Source organism: Acinonyx jubatus, chromosome B1 (assembly GCF_027475565.1).
Source record: "Acinonyx jubatus isolate Ajub_Pintada_27869175 chromosome B1, VMU_Ajub_asm_v1.0, whole genome shotgun sequence".
Lineage (NCBI taxonomy): Eukaryota > Metazoa > Chordata > Mammalia > Carnivora > Felidae > Acinonyx > Acinonyx jubatus.
The window spans coordinates 53,148,060-53,173,626 of record NC_069382.1 but is presented as its reverse complement, the minus strand read 5'-3'; the positions used below and the strand labels follow the sequence as shown (position 1 = coordinate 53,173,626).

General features: G+C 38.2%; 1 long non-coding RNA gene across 1 annotated transcript; it reads left to right on the top strand.

Moving 5' to 3' along the window:
• The first annotated feature begins 290 nt into the window (after positions 1-290).
• LOC128314413 (uncharacterized) lies at positions 291-24,124 on the top strand. Its single transcript, XR_008296032.1, has 3 exons — positions 291-658; positions 747-858; positions 23,156-24,124. It is a non-coding gene; the product is annotated as an uncharacterized LOC128314413 (long non-coding RNA).
• The last annotated feature ends 1,443 nt before the right edge of the window (positions 24,125-25,567 follow it).

Below are 25,567 nucleotides of genomic sequence, written 5' to 3'. Positions count from 1 at the left end.
CATCTAATATCTGCGCTCGGCCAAACACACAACAGTGAAAACTAAATTCAATATCACAAACATGTAAGCAAACCTGCTCTAAGCATGATCTGTTAATGCCTGGGGGGAGGGGGGCAGTATTTTCTTAACCATTAAACAATATCCTATTAATAGCTACATTTATGGAAAGAAATCCAAGTGAAAGACACCACTTGGCTTCTTTAAGTGTATCAAACCCACAGATTGTTGCCAAAAGGGGTACTTGCTGATTTTTCCCTGCGGTCGTTTAAGAGGGCAGAGTCACTGTAAGACATTATCGCTAATTTGCTGCTAGTGAATTTGTGGTACAAACCAGAATTTTAGTTTGACCCTTGATTTTATAATTTAATACGAATATTACTTACATTATTAGTTTTACTGGTAAATCAGGAGCAAGTTGTTGGAGTCCAGCTGTGACCCCGGGGCAAGAACTTTTTGCCTGCTGTCACCTTCTGACAGTTTGGGCTGTTAATTACCTCAATCAACTAGCACACAAGCACCTCTCTGTCTGCCAGCTGGCAGACTCAGCTTCAGAAACTGGCAGCTTGGGAAGATTTAAAACCTGTAAAAAGGACTGCTATGTAAACAGTTTATTGTGTAATATTTGATGACCACAGTAGACCCGCATCAGTAATCAAAGGTAGGGTCTGCTATTGTGCCTTAAGAGGTTAGCAAAGAAGAAAGTTTAAAAATGGCTTTTGGTTTTTTATCTTTTTTTTTTTTTTTAGCCAGAAGAGTGAACCTAGGGATTTCAGTTCTGGAGGCGTTATGTTGGTGCCTTGGAGGAAAGCCAGTCATTTCGCTCTACTGAAATAAATGTGGAACCAAACAGAAAGAAAGGTAAGCAGTTGTGTTTCCTTTGCCAAAATCACAAAATAGGTGGGAAAGCTTAAAAGTCTCTACTAGGTAAGCATGTTTCTTGGGCATTCACCCTGAAAAGGAATCAGTACCCACGACGCATGTGTGTAAATTACGTATGTGCTGTATGATGTAGCTGAGCATGCCTGCTATTCTTTTCTGACTGAAATGACTTTCCACACATTCAATGACATTTAAACTACATTTTTCAGAACGATGCTCCAACTTTTGAGATTCTATCTCATATTTCACAGTTTGCTTTCCAAACTCCACAGAAAAAAATGTTTAAATATTAATTTGATTAGACTATCAAATGGTAAATCAAAATGCTAAATGATTTTTAATTTTGTAGATTCTATTTGAACATGAAAATTCAGAGGCTTCTGGCTTTTGTTGATTTCCTGGCTGGTTTCACAAGCAAACTGGCCAAAGTTCAAATCATGATCAAAACCTAAATTATTTATTTGCTTTAAAGCAATAAGAAGAAATGTAAGATGCCATGGTAGGGGCGCCTGGGTGGCTCAGTTGGTTAAGCGTCTGACTTCAGCTCAAGTCATGATCTTGTGATGCCCGAGCTCGAGCCCTGCGTCTCTGCTGTGAGCACAGAGCCTGCTTCGGATCCTCTGTCCCTCTCTCTCTTTGCTCCTCCCCTACTCGCACTCTCTCTTCCTCTCTCTCTCAAAAATAAATACACATTTTCAAAAGTAATATGCTGTGATGAAAGAAGTTAATTTTCGGAAAAGAAATAAAGCTAAATTAGAATCTATCTGCTTTTGATTCATTTCTTTAAGGCATTTATTCATATATCTTTCCAGAAGAAATAGAGAAACAGTAACCTTGTTGACATCTTCCTTGGAACCTCTTTTCATGTAAATTATCAGACCTATTTAGAAGTAACTATTTTTATTCAGGTACACACACACACACACACACACACACACACACCATCCAGACATCCTGCAGGTGAGCGTTTTAAGTTATCTGTATTCCAGAAAGACATGAAAACCCCATGTCTGAGTAAGAGTAGTCCCAACAGGTTTGTAACCAGCCTTGCCTTCCAGAGAAGAAAAACTTACCTCTGCTTCTCTACCTTCATTTTTCTCAACCTCTCTGCAGCATCTTTTACTATTGTTGATAATAGTAGATACTACTGCTGGCTAACTATATGCCGCGCAATGTAAGAAGCGCTTTAACGGTATTATTTCTCATTTATTCTTTGCAACAGCCGTATGAGATACGTCGTAAGATCGCCTTCATACTGTACAGACGTTAAAGCAGAGATTCCATAGGAAATCTGCCCGACTCATGGCTCTCGCCTCTTAATGGCTCTACTACTCCCAGTCCGCAGCATTACCTTGAAAGGTATTCTTGAAAGGCAATCACATCTCTGTGCTTTCTCGTCTCTTCTCCTTCTTCTGCCTGAACATCACCGGCTTTCTTTCTTTTTTTTTTTTTTTTTTCCTCTACGCATATGGAGTGTTTCGTCCATTCCTAGGGCTTCTTCCCATCCACTGTTCTTATTTATCTCAGTGGCTTTGGCTTTTACTACTACACATGTGGCTTCACATTCTTCAAATTTCTTGAGTCCCCAAACCTGCTATTTGGCTGTGGTTATGGCTCCTCTTTGCAGCAAAACCGCCCTTTCCCTGCAAGTTGTGTCTTAGTTAATGGCATCACTGTCCACCCAAACTCAGGATTACCCGTCATCTCTTCATTTACCACCGCTGCAAGTGAAAAGATCTTAAGAATCTTACTTTTGAAAAAAAAGAGCTTACTTTTGAAAAAAAAAATCTCTTTTCTTTTCTTTGCACCTCCAGCATGGCCAAGTTGGAGTCCTCATATTTAGTCAATAAACTAGTATTTCAGCAGCGTCCTAACTGCTTTCATTGCCTCGTGTCTCTATGTTCTCTAATCAGTCCCACATTGTGCCACCAGAAACATCTTTTTAAACACAGAAGAGTTCTTAGAACTCCCCTTTTCAAAAACCTTCACTGGCTTCCCAGAGTACACAGACTAACATCCAAGCTCCTCTGTTCAGTAAACCCCTTGGCTTAGTTCTGGCTTATCTTAATCCAGCTTAAGTTCTACCTCAATATCCCAAGATATACGCTGCGCCATTCCCTCACCATGCCCTGCCCTCGTCTCCTCTTGATTATGTTTTTGCTCTCTTTCTTTGTGGGCTTCTGCTTCTTTTTTATCTTAATCCCTCTTGATCCATCTCTGGATTTCCCCTATGAAATTCCTCACAGACCCACTAAAAATTCATCCGCCGCTTCATTTGTTTAAGAAATATTTATTGAATGTTTACCGTGTAGGCACAGTATACTCAGATCTGGAATCTTAAAAATAAAGTACAGTTACCTTTCTCTTAAGGGAGTCTATAATGATCTAATGGGGAAGACAAACAAGTAAATAGGCAAGGAAAACGATGCATGGTTTTCATGACAGGCATAAACCACCAAATCTCACTCAATTAAAAAGTAACCTTAAAAGTGCCATGAATATTTAAAGAAGAAGGAAGAGGGGGAGAAGGACAAAGTAAGGGGAGGTAGGGGAGGAGGAGAAGGAGAAAGAGAAGAAGAAAGATTCATTAATGAAGTCTACTAAACCTTTATGCAAGCAATGATACTAATTATACACAAACTTTTCCAGGAAATAAAGATTCCACCATTATATTACAGTTATGCCAACTAACAACCTAATCTCTTAATACAACAGAAGTTTTGTGTTTCTTTTTTTTAAGTTTACTTAGTAATTTTGAGAGAGAGTGAGCAAGCAGGGGAGGGGCAGAGAGAGTGGGAGAGAGAGAGTCCCAAGCAGGCTCCGTTGTCATCACAGAGCCCCACTCAGGAACCCTAAGATCATGACCTGGGCCAAAACCAAGAGTCGGGCATTTAATCAGTTGAGCCATCCAGGGACCCCACAGGGGTTTGTTTCTTACACTTACCATAATCATTTGCAGTTTAAGGGAGCCATCCCCTAACATTAAAACCAGACAAACACTCTACAGAAGAGAAAACTGGAGACCAATGTCTTTTATTAATATAAATGTCTTTGATTAAGGTGGTTTTACCACCTTAGTGAGAACTCATGTTACTCTACCATATCCTCTGCGTCCAGCCGAAGACAAGGAGAAATAGAGTGTGGGGATCATGAGACGGGTTACCAGGTACCAGGTCTTAAGGTATATGTTGCCTCTGTTTTTCATTGGCCAAAACTCAGTATCCTGAACCCATCTAAAGGTAGGGTAGGCTGGGAAATATACTTATGCTGTATACTCAGGAAGAAAAGGAAATAAACGAGCACTTACAATTGCCCCTGACACAGTGGCCATGAAAACAACATATACCTAATCAATTTCCTTTGGTATTTACATATATTTTAGTTGCCTCGAAGTTGTTGGAGCAAAGTGAAACAAATGAATAGGTTGTACTTTTCTTCTCATTGAATAATCACTGATTTAATGTAACAGAGATGTTTTCTCTGCCCAAAACTTTCCACCGTACTTATTACAATTATAGAAGCAGCGTCTTCAACTTCTACTGTGATAATTGAAAAATGCTGAAGAATTGATTTGCTGAATGTAATGAAACTGAAAATCTTTCCATATTTGTATCCATGTGGATAAATGAGATTATAGATATCTGCATCCATGTTTCATAGTAAATTCAAACAAAAATGCCTGCAGTATGTACAGACTATCACTTTTTTTTTTTAATTCTACTTCTTACCTAGGACAAAAAAAGTACAGATATTCTTTGCCTTAAAATGGGGTTATGTCCTGGCAATCCCATCATAAATTAAAAATAATCATAAGTCCAAAACACATTTTTTAAGTTTATTTATTTATTTTTAATTTTTTTAAATGTTTTTTTATTTATTTTTGAGACAGAGAGAGACAGAGCATGCACGGGGGAGGGTCAGAGAGAGAGGGAGACACAGAATCCGAAGCAGGCTCCAGGCTCTGAGCTGTCAGCACAGAGCCGGACGCGGGGCTCGAACTCACGGACCGTGAGATCATGACCTGAGCCGAAGTCGGATGCTTAACCGACTGAGCCACCCAGGCGCCCCTATTTATTTATTTTTGAGAGAGACAGCATAAGTGGGGGAGGGGTAGAGAAAGAGGAAGAGAGAGAATCCCAAGCAGGCTCCACGCTGTCAGCAGAGAGCCTGATGTGGGGCTCGAACTCACAAAACCGTGAGATTGTGACCTGAACCTGAATCAAGAGTTGGACACTTAAGCGACTGAACCACCCAGGAGCCCTCCCGCAAAAAAAAAACATTGTTAATACATCTAACCTATCGAACATCATGGCTTGGCTTAGCCTACTTTAGATGTGCTCAGAACCCTGACATTAGCCTACAGTTGGGCAAAACCATCTAACGAAGTCATTTAATATTAAAATGCTGAGTATATTCTGTCATTTATTGAACACGTCACTGAAAGTGAAAAACAGAATGGTCGTATGGGCACAGAATGGCTGTGTGTATCGGTCATTTACCCTAGAACGGCTGACGGGGAGCTGCGACGTGTTGCCACTGAACGGCAGCACGAGAGTGAATTGCACGGCATACCCCTAACCCAGGAAAAGATCAAAATTCAAAGTTCAAAGTATGTTTTTTTACTAAATGCTATCGCTTTCTCACCATCGTAAAGTTGAAAAATTGTAAGTCAGGGACCATCTGTGGGTATTAACCATCTCATTATATCATGGAGTAGTGGAAAGAGAAGTGGATTATGAAGTAGGAATCCCAGGTTGTAGCGGTGGCACCATTAATATCTGTGGTCTTAACAAGCCAGCTCAACTCGCTGGATCTTGTCAGTAAAATGAAAGATGTGGATGAGATTATCTCCAAAGTACTTTCCATTTCTAGTGTTGTGAGAGTCTTTAGAAAGTCATAAACTCAAGCTGGCTGGCTCCCTTTGGAGTCAGAGGGGTTTATTATTCAAGGACTGAATGTTTTGGTGGCAGAACCTCAACTGGTATGAAAAGAGAGACGGGAAGGGAGATAGAAACCCAATTGAATCAAAATGCCTCTTTATCTTAGGAACTTGTAATGTACAATTAATTCTATCCAGGGAAACCTAGAATTATTTTTATTCTTCCCATAAGAGGCTATTTGGGGCTCAGAAAGTCAGTAATCATTGCCACAGATCATAACTTTATCCACCCTGCACTTATGACTTGTGGAACATGTTCTAACAATCCAATAGCTAAGACTCTCAAATGAATATTAAAAATACTGAAATTCTCTGATTTGCATTTAGTTCATTTCTAAGGAGTAACCACACAGAAGATGATTTAGGCCTCAGAAAAGGCCACATGAAGTAGTAGAAATAACAGAAATAGAAGCCTGAAAATCTGTATTCTATTCTCTGCCCTGCTCCAAATTATTTTCATGAGGTTGGCAAATCACTTAAGATCTTTAGATCTCAGTTTCTTTACTAAAGAAAGAAGTGTTTGGGTTTGTGGGATGTTAGGATGCCTGACAATCATGGGATTCCTTGAACATATGAAAAATAAGACCCGAATTGAGAGATGCAAATTATCATATAATACTGAAAGCCTACCTCAGATAAATCCAGTAGGAAGACTCATAAACAATACTTCCCCCCAGAACTGGCATTCTGGCTTACCTTGGACCTACCCCCACTGTTAAGAGAGAAAGTGAAAGGACAAGTTTCATACTGTTTAGATGATAAAACATGAGTTAAGTTCATATGTCAAGGGTCTCAAAACCAGAGAAGTCTAAAGTAGAATAAGTGAAAGATAAGCAAGATGTCACTTGGATCAATGGGAAGGTGACCAATTTTGCATATTTTTCTTGTCATTAGGTCCGTGAAATGAGAGAGGCAAATGTTTCTGGGGAAACTAATTCACTGTCAAGCCTCAACTTAAATCTTGCCAAGCTTCGTGTAACAGGTGTCGTCTAAAGAAAAGTAGGGAGAGAATATATATTGAAGACGGATTCAAAATAAAGTGAAATGTATTTTCTAGCAAATATTAATACTGCTTTTAGGACTTAAGATGCAAGAAAATTTTTAAAAAGAGGGATTTCATTCTCAGAAATATTCTTACAGCAGGAAATTTTTCTAGAACCACACTAGAATATCTTCTGAATATTAGAGTAGGAAATGAATTTCTCTTTACCTTTATTTTGCTGTTAGATCTCACACACCAAACAGCTTACTAATCAAGGTGGTTCAACTGTTTAATCACGGTACTTTTCATTCTTTTGATTATTACTTTACTTTTCTCTTTAGGACTGTTGGATAACTTCGATTTTATCCTTGAGAGAACAATTCTGCTGTTAGGAAAACAGAAACTGTTGTTTAACTATGCAGATCTTAGGACAATCATAAGAATTTAGATTCATACAAACAAATAAACAAAAGTGGTTTTTGCCTTACTGACCACATGATGAGCACCAAGCTGCTTTTGCTTTAAACAAATAGGGACTGTTATTTTAAATTTCTTCCCATTGTATAATGTCACAAAACATTTCACAAATTATAACCAGAAAGGAAATTAGACTCACGAGGATTCTCAAGATAGTTATTGTAAGTACTTGTGCACATTCATTCATATACACCAACAGGCACGCGTGCACACACACGCACACACACACACATGCACACATACAGACTGTCTTGGAAATGAAAAGCATGGTCTAACAGTGTCTGCAAAACGTACCTTATTAACCCTTGGGCAAATCGTCCCAGGAGCATGTAGGAGATAAAATTTTGAATAGAATGGCCCTTTAAACCATTCATCATTCTTATATTAGAAACAACTACTTCTTCATAGGTTACCTACAGTGTTTAAAGTGCCAGAGGTTCTGAGTACATAAACAAGTTAGAAAGATTTCTAAAATAATTACTCAAATATCATTTTCCATTTCCCTTTCACAGTAAGTATCTAAAATAATAATTTTTAAAGTTATGCCTTGCTTTCTTGCTCTTTTTTGGTAACTTTCCATGAATTCTTATGTTTCTCTGAATCATCAATGCCTCTGTTCTCAGTTAAAGTCTTCAATGAATGAACATTTTCAATACAAGAAAAAAGAGAGACGCCAAAAAAGTAGAGAGAAAAAATGAAAGAAAAAAGGTAGAAATTTAACATTTTGAAAATAAAGAAAGCATCTCTTCAAGATTCTACCACTCAAGGCTTTCAACGTTGACAGCTGGTGACTAAAGCTTCTAAGGATTAAGGAAGTATTTTGAAAAATTTCACATGCTCTTCAATTCACTAATTGTACCCAGAAGAAAACAAAATTCAACAGGCTTTTTAAAGCTCTCTTGGATGTTATAAATACCCTGCACTCTATGTGTGCTCCAGGAGGAAGGAAGTTTGCCAGAGATTTGCAGGATGAGGTGTTTGTCCATTCTGGGGAAATCATCCATTGACATTTAGAAGACTTTTAATATTCCACGATAGATTTCACCAGCAGCCTTTGTAAGACATGCTTTTCTTAAACTACCTATACTAATACTCTAACTGATAGTGGTGAAGGACAATCCTCAGCCCCATAGAGGCAGACAGTAAACTTACAACTGAAAGAGAATAAACTGGAATCTGGATAAGGCTTGCATGTGCCTCTCGTCAGTAGTATACTGGTACGTATAACAACAGACTCTCTAGAAGAAAATAAAATGTGTGTGTGCATGTTTATTGCTTATGATAAATTCTATTGATATAAAGAATGTGTAGCATACAAATTACAAATAGTAATGAAGTTTCTAAAACCCTTTCTTCTTCAAATTTCATATAGCCAATTTATGTTCACAGGAGGCTTTTTGTCGATTTTTGCCAAAATCTTAAGTCCACAATTGTTCTCTGGTTACAATCCATGAATGAATATATTTCCAACATGAACATTGGTTAGAATTTTTCTTTACCTTAACAAACAATATGAAAGTAAAAACCCTGAAGAAATACTTTGGAACCTCACTCATTGTCAATGACATGGACATTTCCTCTGCTGACTCTCCTAACAGTTTGCAAATACTAGAAGAAGTTGTCACCAAAGTTTGCGTTATGCACAATAGAACAGCCACAGATCTAATACACTTTTCAATATGATCTGCATTATGAACATTTCCTCCATCATTGCCTGAAGTCTGGGCCATCGGAAAAAAAAATACCCCAATACATAAAACCATGATACGCAGCGTTTGCCAGTTTCTGTGGCTTCAGCACTTCCACAGTGATGGAGTTCAAGCTACTAACATGCCTCCCTGAGGCAGAGTTGAGAAGAAATCTACAGTAGCACAACTTTATATGGCGTTCCTACCATACAGAGACAGTGGACATATGTTATGTCAAGAGCATAGATAATAGTACACTATAGTAAGTTAATTAGGAAGTAATACATTTTGAGTATTTACTGCCTTTGTGTGTAACATAATTGGTTTAGTTGTAAGTTTCTATCATCCGATTTTTAACAATGGCTATGTTTAACAACCGGCTCACAAAATTCTTCAGTACTTAACCATCAGCTCCTGTGAGCCAGTGTGAGCAGATTCTGGCACACCACTACCTCCTGTTCAAAATGACCAGGGGGTTTCATATTTAGCATTTTGTCACAGGTTCATGAATCTCCATTCTTGCCTAGGTAAAAGATTACTGGAAGAATCAGAAGAGAATTTCTTTTAACTTCATCTAGGAATATACCACTTCATAGAGAAGTCCCAAATTTGGCAAATGCTTTGAAAGCTAATGTGTTAACATTATAAACATCTTATACCTATGTGTATTTACACACCATAGAAGAAACAATAGAGGGTTTACATGGGTTTACACCTTATATAGGTTTAAAGGCTTTCTGTTTCTTTGTTTCCATAACAATTGCGGTGATCTGAATAGAAGGGGCAGGCAAATAGTCTGCTTAGACTCATTGAAAACATTCAGAACAAAATTTATTTATAGTGTAAAACACAAGAGCCTATAAAATTACCGAAGCCCAATCTTCAAGAATGTAAGCAGGACACTGGATTTGTAGATCAGAGTCTGGCCAAAATTCCATTAAGTGACCTTGAACCCTGTCAGAAAGTTAAGTTAAAGATACCTAGGGGCACCTGGGTGTTCCGTTGGCTGAGCATTCGACTTTGGCTCAGGCCATGATCTCGAGGTTCGTGAGATCGAGCCCCGCATGGAGCTGGCTGCTGTCAGTGCAGAACCTACTTTGGATCCTCTGTCTCCCTCTCTCTCTCTGCCCCGCCCCCGCTCTCTCTCTCTCTCTCTCTCTCTCTCTCTCTCTCTCCTCAAAAATAAATAAAACACTTAAAAAAAAAAGATACTTACAAATAAGTCATAAAATTAGTTGCCAATCAAGCTCCACACTGGAAAAACAATGAGACAGTGCAACCTAGTAGAGAAGGACAGAGGGTAAAGAGTTGGAGGCCAAGTGTGGGTCTAAATTCCGGTCAAGCCACTTAACTAACCATGTACCTTTAGAAAACTACTTACCCAGGCTAAGCTTCTGTTTCCTCAAAAACAAACTGGAGATTACAATAGTTAGTTTAAAACGCTGTCAGGATCGTGTAAGAGAGGATATATACATTACCTGGCACGTAATAGCAGATCCGTAAGTGATAGTATTACGAAGACATACTCTTTCCTGTCTAACCAAATGAGTGGAGAAAAAGATAGGAACCCATTAGAAGGTAAATGTTTGTAACGCACTCAAGATTCTTTTTCTGGGCAGACTTCATTCAAGACAAAGTAAGCAGTGATTTGTATCAGCCCCAGAGGCTACCTCAGGCCCCAAATATCTAAAAAACATCATTGGATTTCTCCTTCGGGTTAAGGCCCCACAAATTAAATCTGAAGCTATATTTGGTCACCATCAAGTACAGGACCTTCAGAAGTAGTGCAAATTCCCAGCAGTCCAGTAAAGAAAAAAAAGGTATCAAATATCTGTTATTTTGCTATGGAGTCATATCCAAAGGGCACAATTTAGGAATAGTGACATTAGAAAACACTAGTGCAAAGGGTGCGTGGGTGGCTCAGGCGGTTAAGCGTCTGACTTCAGCTCAGATCATGATCTCACAGTTCATGAGTTCGAGGCCCACATTGAGCTCCATGCCGAATGAGCCTGGAGCCTGCTTCAGGTTCTCTCTCTCTCCCTCTCTCTCTCTGTCCCTCCCCCACTCACACTCTGTTTCTCTCTCAATAATAGACATTAAGAAAGAAAGAAAGAAAGAAAGAAAGAAAGAAAGAAAGAAAGAAAATTCTAGTTCAAAGGCACTGTTTGCTTAAAATTGATTTCCTTAGCCCTGTAGTACCTACTAATGAATTGGCTTTTCATTTCGTTTTCCCGAGAGAAGATGGGGCAAAGAGAGGAAACTTACTGTGGGGGTGGAACAAAACTACTCTCACCTGCACAGCTACTACCTGGAAAACCTGTCACAACAGCAGGAGGCAACGATGCGCTCGGGTTTACCACCGCCATGGGTTAGTGGTGTGGGGAAAGAAAGAAAGGGAGCCGTGTAAATAAAATTATTTTATGTTGCAGGTTTGTATGAAAACAGCGCTGGCAACAATGGCAAAAGCGCTATTTTCTCTGAGCCACAAAGAATATTTTCTTGGATATTCTCCTTAATACAGAAATGTCAACAACTTTGTAAATTTTTCACTTGGACTCTTCTTTAATGGCAGAGAGCCATCTTCTGAGGTAGCTAGGTACCAGGAGGGGGTGCATCAGTTGAGTTGAAAGTAGCCTTTCTATGTGCTTGTAGATTCGGAACCAGAATCCTTGAAATGGCAGGAAAAGGCAGTAGCAGGCACACAGAAAATTAAAGTCCAAAAGCAAAAGTAGTGACAGTTCCAGAACATGAGAGAGGCTTGGGATAGTCATCCCGTTGGAAGGAAAATTAGAGGACTTTCCTTAACACAGTATTTGCTCAGCAAGCAAGCACACAGTTTTCACTCAGAGAGCATATTTACTTAGGGCACCTTGGCACCAGGAATAAGAGGGGGGCCCTGAGAGAGATTATAAAGGAAGTAAATTCTCTACCAGAAAGAAAGAAGAAAGGAAGGAAGGAATGAAAGGACGAAGGAAGGAAGGGGGAAAAAAAAATAAAAATCTAAAATTAGAATTTAGCTGAAAAACTGTACCCAATTTTTTTTTTCAATTATAAGAAGCTAAGTTAATCAATAATCAATCCATATTTGTTGACTGCCTAGAATGTGCTTGATACTAGGTAGGAAAAAAATACATCTCCTGATCTCGCATTGCACGGAGGAGGGAGAGAAGAGGGATGTTGGGCAAGAAAGCGAGGTAACTGGTCTTATAAAGGTGAGACGATGGAGATTCAATCTGGTCTAGGATCAGGGAAGGATCCCTAAGGAAGTGACCTTTCAAGGAGGAGTTACCTGGGCAAAAGCTGAGAGGTAAGTGGTAAAAGAGGGATGGTAAAAGAACAGGGACAGAAAAAATACCTAGCAGAGAGAACTGAATGTGGCAAGTCAAGAGCAGAGCCTTGGTGATCTGAGGAATTTAAGAATTCTTTGCTCTGTGGAGCAAAGTGGGTATACCAGCCAGGGTCCAAAAGGAAAACAGAAACCAGGCTGGTTTTTCTAACAGAGAGACCTGGGAACTGCTTCACAAGCATTCAGCAAGAGGTAGTAACTGCAGAGAGCAGGGGCCCCTAAGGCTGGGAGAACAAAGGGAGGTGGGTGGGGTAACTGGGACCTGGAAGCTTTGAGGACAGGCCAGAGCTCGACTCCAGATCTCAAAGGAAGGGACTGACCAGCAGATCCTGATCATACCTGGGAGGACATGGTGAGATTGGTTCTCGGAGAATGGGGAAAAGGCTAGAAGCTGGAACTCCTTGCTTCCAGAGTGGAGAGTTATTGGTGCATAATCGAGAATAGAAACAAAAGAAGCTGGTCTTTTCTCTCTTCTCCAAACTCTGTCTAGCACCTCTTATTGGCCAAAGTTAAATATGAGCCTACCATTCCTGTAAGAAGATCTCCGCGTGTGTATCCAGCTGTATTTTCATATGGAATTCGTCCCCCCTTATATATTAATACTTGATTTACGTCCATATTTTCATAGTGAAAAATTGCTATATCGTTAAAATATTATAAGGTGGGTGGGAGGAGGGGTGAAATAAAGGGGATTAAGAGGTATAGACTTTCAGTTACAAAATAAATAAATCATAGAGATGAAAAGTAGAGCATATAGTCAACAAAATCATAAAAACATTCTTTGGTGGCCATTGAAGACTACATTCATCGTGTTGGGCACTGAGTATTTTATAGAACTGTTGAACCATTATGTTGTACAGCTGAAACTAATATAACACTGTATGGTAATTATACTTCAATAATATATATTATATGTATAATAATATAATATATATAATCAAGTTATTTTATTCTCCATTATTTTACATTTCATTTGAGCCCTGCAGTTCCCCTCCTGAGCTGGAAATATTTCACTCTGACCAAAGCCTGTTGAAAATGTGTACTGTTTACTGAGTATGCTCTCTTTTTTTTTTTTTTTTTTTTTTTGCCATGTTGTCAAAGGGGCACCACTCTGGGCGCCTCACTCTTGACGGCTACTTCAGGGAGAAAAGTATAGGCTGTTCTCTCGATGAAAGCAAGGAGAGCAAACAATGAAGCTGAGTGTTTTTGCTCTTCTGCAACTGTAAAATGTGGACACTGAGAGCAGCTTCAATCTCTTTGATCTCAAAAGCAATTTAAATTTGGAAGAGCAAATAAAGAGATGGGATTTACCCCATTCCCTTAATCTCAATTCCTCGACATTTCTAACTAGTCCCGAAGGATGAGAAGTTCAGATTTCTGCAATTGTTGTACAGGGGGGAAGGAACAGATAAAGTTTTGTAACGTTTTTAAGTACTGAAGTCTTTATACTATGATAACATTACGAACTTCAGGTAATTGGCAAGAAGTTTCGCTTGGCCTTTTTTTTTTTTTTTTTTTAAATCTTTCTCCCCAAATCATTCTACAAAATGTGAACTCCAATAATTTGTTAAACAGTGACAACCTCCAGGACCTCTCATTTTATTTTTCTTGAGCTCCTAATTCTCTTTCATAGATACTACAGCAATACTTGGAAAAGGCAGGGAAAAAAAAAAAAAAAAAAAAGCAAGACTTGCTTCATCACGTTAGAACATCAGAGCTGAAATATATTATGTACATAAATACAAACCCAGAGTTTCCAAAATGGATATAATTTGCACGGCTCCATGTTTGATATCTAGATATATTTGTAACATCTCAAAAGCACTCTGGGCTGATTTTTTTAGACAGATTTTACAGAACCCAGCTTAAGTTAACAGAAGTTGTAAATTATGTCTAAGTGGACTTTATAAACAAAAGTTAAAGTTGAGCATGCAAGGGAATATTGAAAAGTTTGCATAATGCTGTCAACATCTACAGTGCCAAATGTTCATCCTTTCTTTTATTATTAGCTGAACTTTTTTCTGTATACATGGATATATGTCTAACTAAGTATGTGTGTACAGATTTATGTTTTCAAATGAAACAAAGCTGTGCAGCTATTATTGCCGGGGTCGACTGGTCTCTGCAAGCACGTGCTTCCAAGAGCCTATTAAAGTACAGTACCGACATTTCCCTCTCGTAGCTTGGTGAGTGTGATCCGACCTGAGCTCGCGTTTCTGGGAAAGCGCCTGGAGAGTACCAATTTAATTTAGAAACTGCTCAGCTTAAGTGTTTGGTAGGGTTTGACAGCACTGCATCAGGTGATCAGATATATTTTCCGCGATACCACAAAGAAAGTTGGAAATGTCACCAAAAAGTTTACATGAAAACATGTTTTTCCTGCAGAGGAATGGGTTTTTAAACATCACTGCAATTTATAACACGCGCCCGATTTCAGTGTTTTGTTACATGACGGAATTTAGTTGCTAGTTCTCTGCTTTCAAATTATTTTAGGACTGGCGTGGGCTTTTTCTTGAATTGCAAATGTTGTGATTCTGTTGGGTACCATTAAGCTAATGGCCAAACTGAAAATTCTTGTGTGATAAAGATAAACAACTGTTTCTCTTGCTGGTTGAACTGCGGTAAAGTTGTACACACAATATTTTTCGATATCTTCCTTCTCTTCAGTATATAGGCTTTTTCATTCCTATTACATGGAGCTTTAAAAAAAGAAGTACAAAATTTTGTAGTTGGAATTGCCCTGTAATACCTTTGGGAAAAAAAAATATTAAAACATGTATCCTTCCCCACTTACACCCCCATCCCAAAACCATGCATTCACCTCAAATTTTATCGAACATAAAAAATGTATGTTGAATAGTATTATATATTGTCCCTGAAATTAATGGAGGGTGGGGAGAATATTCCAGGCTAGGTGAAATCTGTCCATCAGTAACAGATATAAAAAGCTAGTATGTTTCAAGAATAGGATAATCAACTTTTTTTTTTTTTTTTGGATGCTACTCTGGGGAGAGGGAAAATAGTTTAATTTAAAAATTGAACTGTTTCTCCTAAACTGGCCTACCAGATTTCTTCTCTGCCTGCCTTTTTATTGAATCCATACTTTGTATTTCAGTGGCCCATTAAGTTCTTCCTGCTTTTTAGAGTTTCTTTGAAAATGCCTTGTGAATACTAAAGGAGAAAAATTTTCACTAACAGTCTCGCAAATCTCATGGACTCCCGAAACAAGAACAGATCTGTCTTCAGGTTTTATTTTGTTTTGTTTTGTTTGTTTTGTTTTGTTTTGTTTTTAAGGGAAGGGTAGAACATTAACCCATGACAACAGTGAGATAAGGCAGATAAATTTTTGAGTTCTTTTATCTGGTAAACATTCTAACGATCAACTTCAAAGACTGGACGGGAAGAAGCTTCCTTGTCTTTTGTGCCAGAATGAGAGGCGAAGCTCTTTACCGCTCATATGGGAGATATGAGGAACCTTTGAATGGATCATTGCTTTTTATGAGTAGTAATGAGGTGAGAAGTATTCTGGTGTGTGGCACAGGCCTTCATTAAAAAGCGTGAAACAGAATGGCTTACGGTTAAAGGGGGTAATTTGTTCTAACATACTTGCTAAATTGTGCTGTAACCATGCCAGTTAACAGCACTATATTTTCCATAGGATTCCTGAATGCATTTGTGTGCAATTATTCTGCCCATACGAAGTTCAGGGATTTTTCCAATGGCTTATGTTAACTACTTGACAATGCTCACTCCTTTAGTGGAAAGTATATTGAGCCCCACGGTTAAAGAGGGGTGGAAGAATTCAGAGATGTTCTCATTCCCCTTCCGAAGCCAAAGGGTTCTTGTAAAATCAAAAATTCACAGAACCCAAATTTAAATGAATACCGTTTGCTTAAAAGGTAATATCAGAAGTAATAGCCAGTTTAATAATGACGAAGCTTGAAGTTTTACAATACGTATTATAATAAAGATAGTCCATAAGAAAGACAATCAGATTTGGTCATTTCAAGTCCGCTATTTAAAACAGGAAAAAAAACGAAAAACAAAAAAAACCCTGAAAAGTAGGAACAGTAATTTTGCTACATTTGTGAGGAAATTCTGCGCATAGGAGAATTTGAAATTCTACAACATACCAAAAAGGTTACTTGGTCAGGTTCTTACTGGGGACATTGGACTAAGATTTTATTCATTGGAAAAATCATTCTGCTTAGAGAAACATAATTTTTTTTTTCACATGACCAGCTATCAAAAGAGAAAATGTAGGGGAGAAATACTAAGTTTTGGACAGGGCCTAGAATTTGGGCGTATAATATGGGAAAATGGATTTATAAGTAACAACTTTTTAAAGACAGGTTTACAGTTATACTGAAAATATTATAACACTGGACTTCAAAGGGGAAAAAAACTCCTTTGAATTTTCTAGAATTTTCTTAACAGGTAATAATACAAATATTAATTGTTTCATAAAACATACCCCCATTTCATAACTGATGACACAATTTTATTGGAACAGCAATGGATTAACTGAATGCAATTGATATACCATCATGGACTAAAAATGGGGACAATTTTTTTAAACTGGTTAAGAAATAGAGTTTTTATTCAGGATACAATTTAGGCAATATATAATGGAGAAATATTTCCAACATCTGTTTTCAAAATGCTCAGTGGAGACTTAAATCTAAGCACCAAAAGACTTTACAGTGAGACAGGAAGTATCAGTGTCTGTCCACTCGGTGGAATTTCTGAGACTTAGCAGTAGGGAGGAGAATTTGAGCTTTGTCACTTTCCACACTTTTCATTATTATTATTTAGGGTTTGCGTATTTGATATTTGATATTTTGGGGAAAATATTTACAGCCACAGTTTTGTACATTATCCTAGCTTCAAAAATAAATACTGTCAAACTTAATAGAAAGCAGGCAGTGGGCCTACAATAAATGTAATAGGCTCAGCCTCGCCTTTCTATTTCTTTTTATTGGGTTTTCGGGAAAGTCTATGAAGGAAATTCTAATTGCAATTGCTCCTTGAAAATGCTCAGTCAGGTTCCTTTAGCCTTAGAGAGGGAAATGCTAGCCCTGGGCTATGTGGTAGAATCAAATGGTATTTTTTCAAGCTAAATTAAATATGTAGCATATGTACATTTTACAATGCTTAATCCTCATCATTGTACCACAGGAAGGCAAATCAGATAAGGGTTGTGATTGCATACAAAATAACATCTTACTCTATGCTAGATTCATTAACCTGGAACACTGCACAGAGAACAGAACCAATTTCTTTTATCACTGTCTCTGTAATTACTCTCAGTAATCAGAACTTCACTTTTCCTCATTTTAACACAACTGTGGACATTTTGAGTTACTTAGGAACAACTAGGATAGAAAACCTGGGATCTGATATAGGAGAAAATGTGCATTGAAGGGAATTTACCATTTTTAAGCTTTCTTTTGCATTGTCTGTCATTTACATCTAACTAGAAAAACTAAAGCCCTTCAGTTTGATACAAAGAAGCAATTCAAAGGCTAAGTGAATAAGATGTGACATGAGTAAGTTTCACTGAAACTGTTCTGAGCTAAGCTTGTCCAATTCCCCTATGACATCATGGCTCCCCATGATGGAGAATTCCAGTGGCTTCATGATGTCAAATGCCTCTACTTGAGATAAACAAGTATAAAGAGACTAAAAGGCATAGATACTGGACAGAAAATACTGATCCAAACATGTTGAGACTGTATGTTATGTAATGAAAACTTTTTCTCTCTGGGGAGAAAAATCCAGTTAAAATATTCCAAACAAAATATATACCTACACTTGAGGAAAGTTTTCATTGGGAGACGACCAGTGGTTGCACTTTCCTAAGAAAGTTGGACCAGTTACCAAAACTGTCACGTGCTCCAAACCCCTGGCAAGTGTGTAGAGACTGATGGGTGTAAAGAAATACACAAAGGTCTGTTCAGTGAGAACTACCCTAGCAGGTGAAAAGATGTTACAGCTCCATTCTGCTCACGGGCATCGCTACTCAGATGTAAATTAATGCAGCAGAATGCATGGAAAAGTTTAGAAAAACGTCTCCTTTTATTTTATTTCACCAGGTAGTGTCTGAAAATTGGGAAACAGAAAGGACGAGGGATAAATACTTGGAATAACGCTAGACTTAGCCCAAATCTTAAAGCAGTCAATGCAGATCTTTTGTTTCCCTTTCTTTGGTTATATCCGCACACCCTTCCAAAGGCCTCACGTGTGAGTCTTTGATGGATGCTAAATAAACTTAGAAATGTCCTCATTGACTCAGCACACTCAAGGTGATACTCTGGCCTCCCCAAGGTCATCTCTGCCACATCAATGCTTACCATACTTGGAATTTTCTCTCTGTTCCATCCATTCAGTGACAACCTCTGGACTTTCACTCTTTTCTTTAGATAATCCAAAGCCCAACTCAAGTTACTTCCACACATAAACTGGACTCATAAACTCCCACTCATGTCCTGACTATTAGCTGTATCACACATATTTGATTACTTGAAATAATTATATTTAATTTCTCAGTTTGTTATTTGTTATTTGAATTGCTCATAGATTGTTTCAGGTGTGTTTATTGTCTCATAATAAACTCCTTGAGGATACAAATCATGTATATTATAGTATTTTTGTTTTGCCAAGAGCAATATTCAAATAAAACATAATATAAAAATAGAAAGACTAAGGAAACACACCAGACTCAGTACCTTTTTTTTTTCATTACATATATTTATATCTTTTAATGCAATTCTCCTGCCTTATTGTCTAGTTTCTAATGAATCTGGTAGTGGCCATTACTCTCTGTCTAAGAAGAAAACGGATCAAATTGGCACACCGCAGGAGGAGTCTTTGTGACACCCCGTGAGATTTCTCCCTATACGCTGTCTTTGCTCCAGATTGTACAGAAAAAGAGAGAACAAAAAAAATGAGAACAAAAATGGCTGAAATTTAGGACCTTTAAGATATCAGGGAGACTAATTTGAGGGAATAAAGCAGGGCGAAGACATGCTTGCATTTCTGAAAACCATTTTCTGCAAGTTCCTCAAAGGCTGGATATACTGACTTGGCAAATGGAGCCAGTGATTTGGCTTGTCTTGTTTTGGATTTCTGCACTATGAAGAAATTATGACTAGAGTGAAGGCCTACAAACAGCAAAATACAACCAATATATGTTTCTTATTAATTGAAAAACCCTCAATGAATGCAATGTGTTTGTCCTATTCATGATATTAAAATGGATAGAAGTGTCATAATGTTCTGTCTCACCGAATGGAAAGCCTTTTATTCTTTTCATCGGAGCAACACCTCTCCAAATTATCTTACAAGCCATAAAATTATCTCTTACAGCATGATTTGCCACGTTTTAGGTTACTGGTCAAAATCTCCTTTGAATTAGTGGTCATATATATGAACCCGAAGTATCTATAATTAGGATCTCTGTGGTAAGACTAACCCATTGAATTTTCTTGTTTATGCAGCTCATAAGTGGAGGAATTTAAGGAAACTAGTAAATATTGCCTCAATATCCTTCTTGCTCGATTTCTGCGTAGAAATTACAGAGACGTGCCATATTTAAGGACATTCAGCAAGACATTTTAAATCTGTAAATAAGATTCCAGCTTAATTCCAAACACTGTTTTGCACCTCAATAAGGAGAACCATAGAACATAGCTGGCTGGCTGCCAAAAATGAAGAAATAGGATAGAAAGTCTTTCTTATATCCAAGTTAGTCAAATGAGAAAATTAAAATGAATGTTCCTTATGATGTTGAGAAACCTCCATCATCCTTAGGCCAACTCAAATCATTCTAGTTTTCAAGTTAATATTTCTAATTCAAATAAATAACTGTGAAATGGCTTAAACTGTTTGTCCAAATGCTTTCTGGTGGTGGGGACAGGGTCATGCTAATGAGTTTCCTAGGCTCTCCACAACTTAGAAGCAGATCGAAAGTGTTCACTTCCCTTGCAATTTTTTCTTTCCCAATAGCAACACGCTAAAACCCAAGCATTTATGTTATATTATTATAATTTTTAAAAATTGCTGATCTGAAAAACGTTTCTCTAATTAGTGTCTTTGCAAAATTGAACACAGACAGATTGTAATCCTTCATTTACTGATTTTATGTTAATGCTATTACTCAGCATATGTTGGCTACGTTAAGCCATTACAGTAAAAATTAAAATGAAAGTCATATGATTTATCCCCCTTTAAAAGTGCTCAATCGGTCTAATAAAAGTCGAGTACCAAATACCAGATGTCTGATTTAAAAGAAATTCTAACAAAAAGGAAAAACCCTCCCATTATTCTCTTAAGATATTTTGTTGAGATTAATGCCATCCAAGGTAAAACATTTACATATAAATACAGTTGTATGGATATATTTGACTTCAGTTAGAAGATTAAGGTAGGAAAAATAAAAATATATTAATATTGGTCTTGATTGTTTTAAATCTCCATCTTGACAAATAAACCTGCACCGCTTCTGTACACAATCATAAAGCTATCTTGGTATTTTAAAAGAAAATGACGATAGTTGGAAATTTTTATACTGCAGAAATTCAGGCGACCTCTGGCTGGCTCAGTTGGTCGAGCTTCCGACTCTTGATGTCAGAGTTGTGAGTTCCGGACCCACGTTGGGTGTAGAGATCACTTAAATGAATAAGAACTTTTAGAATGCAAGCGGTCAGGGGCACCTGGGCGGCTCATTCTGTTAAGCATCTGACTGTGGATTTTGGCTCAGGTCACCATCTCACGGTTGGTGGGATCCAGTCCCGTGTTGGTCTCTGCACCGACAGCACAGACCCTACTTGTGATTCTCTCCCTCCCTCTCTCTCTCTGCCCCTCCCCCCACTCGCGCTCACACTCTCTCTTTCTCAAAAGTAGAATGAAGATGGGAAGAATGGGAATACAAGATATAATCAAGGTAGATATTTATAATCAAGTTTTGTTCATTATTTTTCCTTAAAACTTTCTTTCCTCCTCGCTATTTAATTCTCAGTATAATTTCTAGCCAAAATCCATTGTCCGGGAAAATAAATTCTTAGTTCTACAGAAAGATGTTTTCAAAAGAAAGAGCCAAATAAAGACATCTACCTTTTTTGGGTTTTGTTACATTTGAACTCAGCTACTCCATATCTACCACTCCCCCAACAGTTATTTCCCTCAACTCCGTATCTTTGCCCCTATCCTCTTTTTCTTTTTTTTTTCCTAAAAACAACTCTTTTCTCCAACAGTTGAGATGCACTCCTCAAAGATGATCTCACATAGCAATCCTTTAATACTTTTTTTTTTTTTTTCCTCTGATTTTTCCTCCCTCCCACTGCCCTGACTGTAATCCTGTTATGGTCATCACCAGCTATAAGTTCCCAAAATGTATCTGCCTTTCCTCCTGAACATAGCAAGATGACATCCCCCAGCCTCCTTTTCAGTGAGGTATAGCCATGTGATGGTAGACTGGCCAATGGGTTGTCAGCAGAAGTCCTAACACCCTGCCGTGTGAGCCATTACTGTCTCTTCTGCTGGTTGGATTTGATTTGCAGAATTCAGATTATGGAAGAAGCCACATGCTGGAGGTGGCACAGCTGGAGTTCCTAAAGACTGTGCAATAGAGTCTGCTCCCCTTCCCATCCCCCACCCTCTGTTGCCGATTGAATTTCTCTGTTTATCTACTGAGATCTCTGGGCAGCTGATATTAACTTAACTAACACAATGATAATTATGACCTATCCATTGACTGAATATCCATAACACTTGGTGTTGTTCTTGTCACTGTCTCCATTCTCCTTATATATCAATGATACTTCTTCTTGCCCCTTTCTTCTTAAGGTCAGGAGCTACCTTCTTTTCCAGCTTTTATTCCTTGCGTTATTAAGCACAGTCTCTCGTACAAAGTAGCTCCTTAATGAATTGTCCTGTATCCATCAATCTCTGTTAATTAGACGACTACCCCAAACTAACAGGGTCTCTTGGTTCACTCATTTTTTAATTCATTTATGTGTTCTAAGTATTTATTTTATCCCTACCGCATGTCAGGGCAATAGACATCTTTGGGGTATCTGCCCAGCTTAAACTGATTCTCCTTTTTGGAGACCTTAGGAAGGTCCATCAGGGGTAGATCTCCAACAGCCATAGTTACCCCCCATGAGCTTGTAGCTGACTTGGCCAGAGTTGATCATGTCGCTCAAGCTGGGCCAAATAGATTCTGTCCCCAAGAAGGTTGTTAGAAAGTAACACGTTAATCTTTTATTGTGGCTACAATTGTCTCATATATACTGGGAGGAGAAGGCAGGTATATAATACCATAACGGCCTGAGAAGCCCAAAACGCTAGTCTATGGAGCAAAGAAGAAAAATAAAATAAGCACCAAGAAAGAAGCCTTGAGCCCTATAGGCTCTCTCGGGCTTGTTTGCCATTTTTTCCTCAGGCCAGGCTAAATTCAACCACTGCTCTCTATAGCCTTATACCTTGCCTGTTTTGTAGAAGTTCTCTCAAAAATGATTCCTGCTACTTACAATTAGTGTAGCTTCAATTAATAAAACAAAACCTCTTGCTTCCCCCCAGGGATAAAATGGTGAACAAGAGATACATAGATCTTACCCTTCTGGTAAGGTCAGTAGGTGGTAATTCAGTAATATATTGCTAGAGGGAAGAAAGGAACTTATCTTGGTGATGCTCTTGGATGCTGATTTTTCTCCTCCAGATGAATGAAATGTGGAGGTGATTTTCTTTTATATTACACATTGAACAAGAGTTTTTTATTCCCCAGGGGAATATCCCTTTCTCCTATCCTGATTTCTTCCTCTTGTCATTTTGCCATTTGACAGTGCTACACAAATCGTCAAGTCAACCATCAGCAAAAGAAGCTAAATACAACAATGTTGGGGAGAGAGAATGGTGGGAAGCTTTGGATGGAGATGATGGTGTTGACGAAGAGACAAGGTGGAACGTTATAAGACATTAGTGAGATGAAGGAGGCAGACTGTGGGGACTAATTACACACATGTACAGAAGAGGGAAGGGTAAAGATGGCTGAGTTTTCAGTACAAGTCGCTAGGAAACTCCGTAAGACCAAGATGCTGGTGTAAGGGAAAGGCGATACGTGACATATCACTGCGTTTCAGAGTCTCAACCCTCAATGTGTATCAAGATACTCTGGAGAGCTTATGCTTATTCTGGAAATTCAAATGTCCCACCTTAAGCCCTAGAATTTAAGACTTAATTGGTCAGGCGTGAATTCGGTCCTGCGTGTTTAAAAAAAAAAAAACAAAAACAAACAAACAAAAAAACACCTCATCCCTCCCCAGTGATTTCCATGTTTTGATGAGGTTGAAACAAACTTTTACATGTCTGGACCTTCCATAAATGTGTGTTTGCTTGTTTCTAAAAGATGATTCTGTTGAAAATAATAAAACATGGTACTAAAAACTGGAAAGCTGTGACATTTAGTATAAGGAGTTGTAAATTAAGGCAGAGGATGAGGGAAGGAATGACAAAGAGATGACGGAAAAGCATCCATAAAGTAAGACACACGGTTGAAAGATAAACTTCAAAAGGATGGAGTCTGTAAGTCCTGCTCTTGCCGTTTCTTTCCTTTACCTCACATGCTGAAGCTCCTGATGACTCAGAAAATCCCGGAGGTGGTGAGGCTGATGACCCTGGGAAGTAGTTGAAAATTCACTTCAGTCCCTTCCTTCTGCTCAATCCTCAGCCTTTCCAGTGCCTCTCAGAGCATGTCAGGCTTGCCAGTTCCTTTCACTTAAACAGATAGCTGCTCCTCAGGACTCGGACCTCCACTTGGCAATGTTCTCTGGGATGGGAAATAAGAAGATCCTAAGCTAGGTAATAGCCAAAATATTGTTAATCGATAATTCGCTATTACATGATTACCTCTTACTAGACATTGGATGAATACGTGGCCACTTAAGAATCAACTAGAACTTTGTTTCTCTTCTTCTCTCCAAAAGGCAAAAAAAGAGAAGAGACTTTGTCCATCATTTATTGCACTGAGCATAAACAGGAACTGAAACCAAACCTAGTTTCTCCTCCCATACAGACTAGACGAAACAGACATGTATCAGAGGAGCAGAAACCATGTAATGAAAAAAGTGGAAAGTAATAGGTTTGATTTTGATGTGAAGTATTTTACAGATACCCCAAGTCAAAATTAATAGCAGTTAAAATGACAGATGTCCTCCAAGAATGGATGAGTGTGTGTGTGTGCGTGTGTGTGTGTCTGTCTGTCTGTCTATCTGTCTGTCTGTCTGTAAGGACAGGAACAGATTCCTTTTCAAAGGAGTGGCAGAAAAAAAAACATATCATGCCACCTAGTGGCAGAAAATAAGCCGATTCCTTTTAATGGCACAAAGCCACTGCCTTTTCATCAGAAAAAGCAAATTAATTCATTAATATAGTGGACCCTTGATTTTGCAAATTACACAGTAGATAAAATTTAAATATCATGTCTGTGCTTTAGTTTTTCAGCCACCAATGGCATTTAAAAAATTGGTGAAGTTTCGAGAGTCCTGGAGTCAGAGTTAGGATAACTCTCATTTCTCTTTCTAACCAGATCACTTAACCATCCTGGAAGATCATTTCTGCCACCAGAAGGGCAGGATAGATGAACCTAACCTGTTATCGTGCTCTTAAATTCCACGTTTCAAAGTAAGCAATAGGCCATATAATAAGGGTACTCTTATCTAATGCAGTTTCTTGTGACGAAGTCAAGCCACCATATTTACTGACCAAATACTTAATTACATCATTTACTTTCCACACCCTCAACCCCATCCCAGTTACATTTTACAGACTCTACTCTTCATCCCAAGCCCTTATTTATTGATACTTCTCACTATCAGCTACCTGTTGCCTATAGCCCCTTGATTACAATTTTTAATTTCTGTGAATATCAGTGGTGCATATTTCTAACTTACATAAATGTCCACATATTTCCCCTTTCCCTTGGAAATAAGATAAACTATTCCTCAAAGAGGAAATAAAGTGGAGTTATTATAAAGTATATTATAAAGTATAATTTCCCCTTCTCCCAGCTCTCTCTTACAATATACATCCAAGGGTGACCCTGCTAATCGGAATTAGGAAAGGCATTCTAAACCAGCACTTAATCTGAGCTCTTTGGAATATTTAATCTCCTAATAAACAGTCTGTTCTTGGAGCCAAGAAACAAGCATGTTAAAAAAATTTTTTGATTCCAAAAAAAAGAAAAATTTCTTAAGATC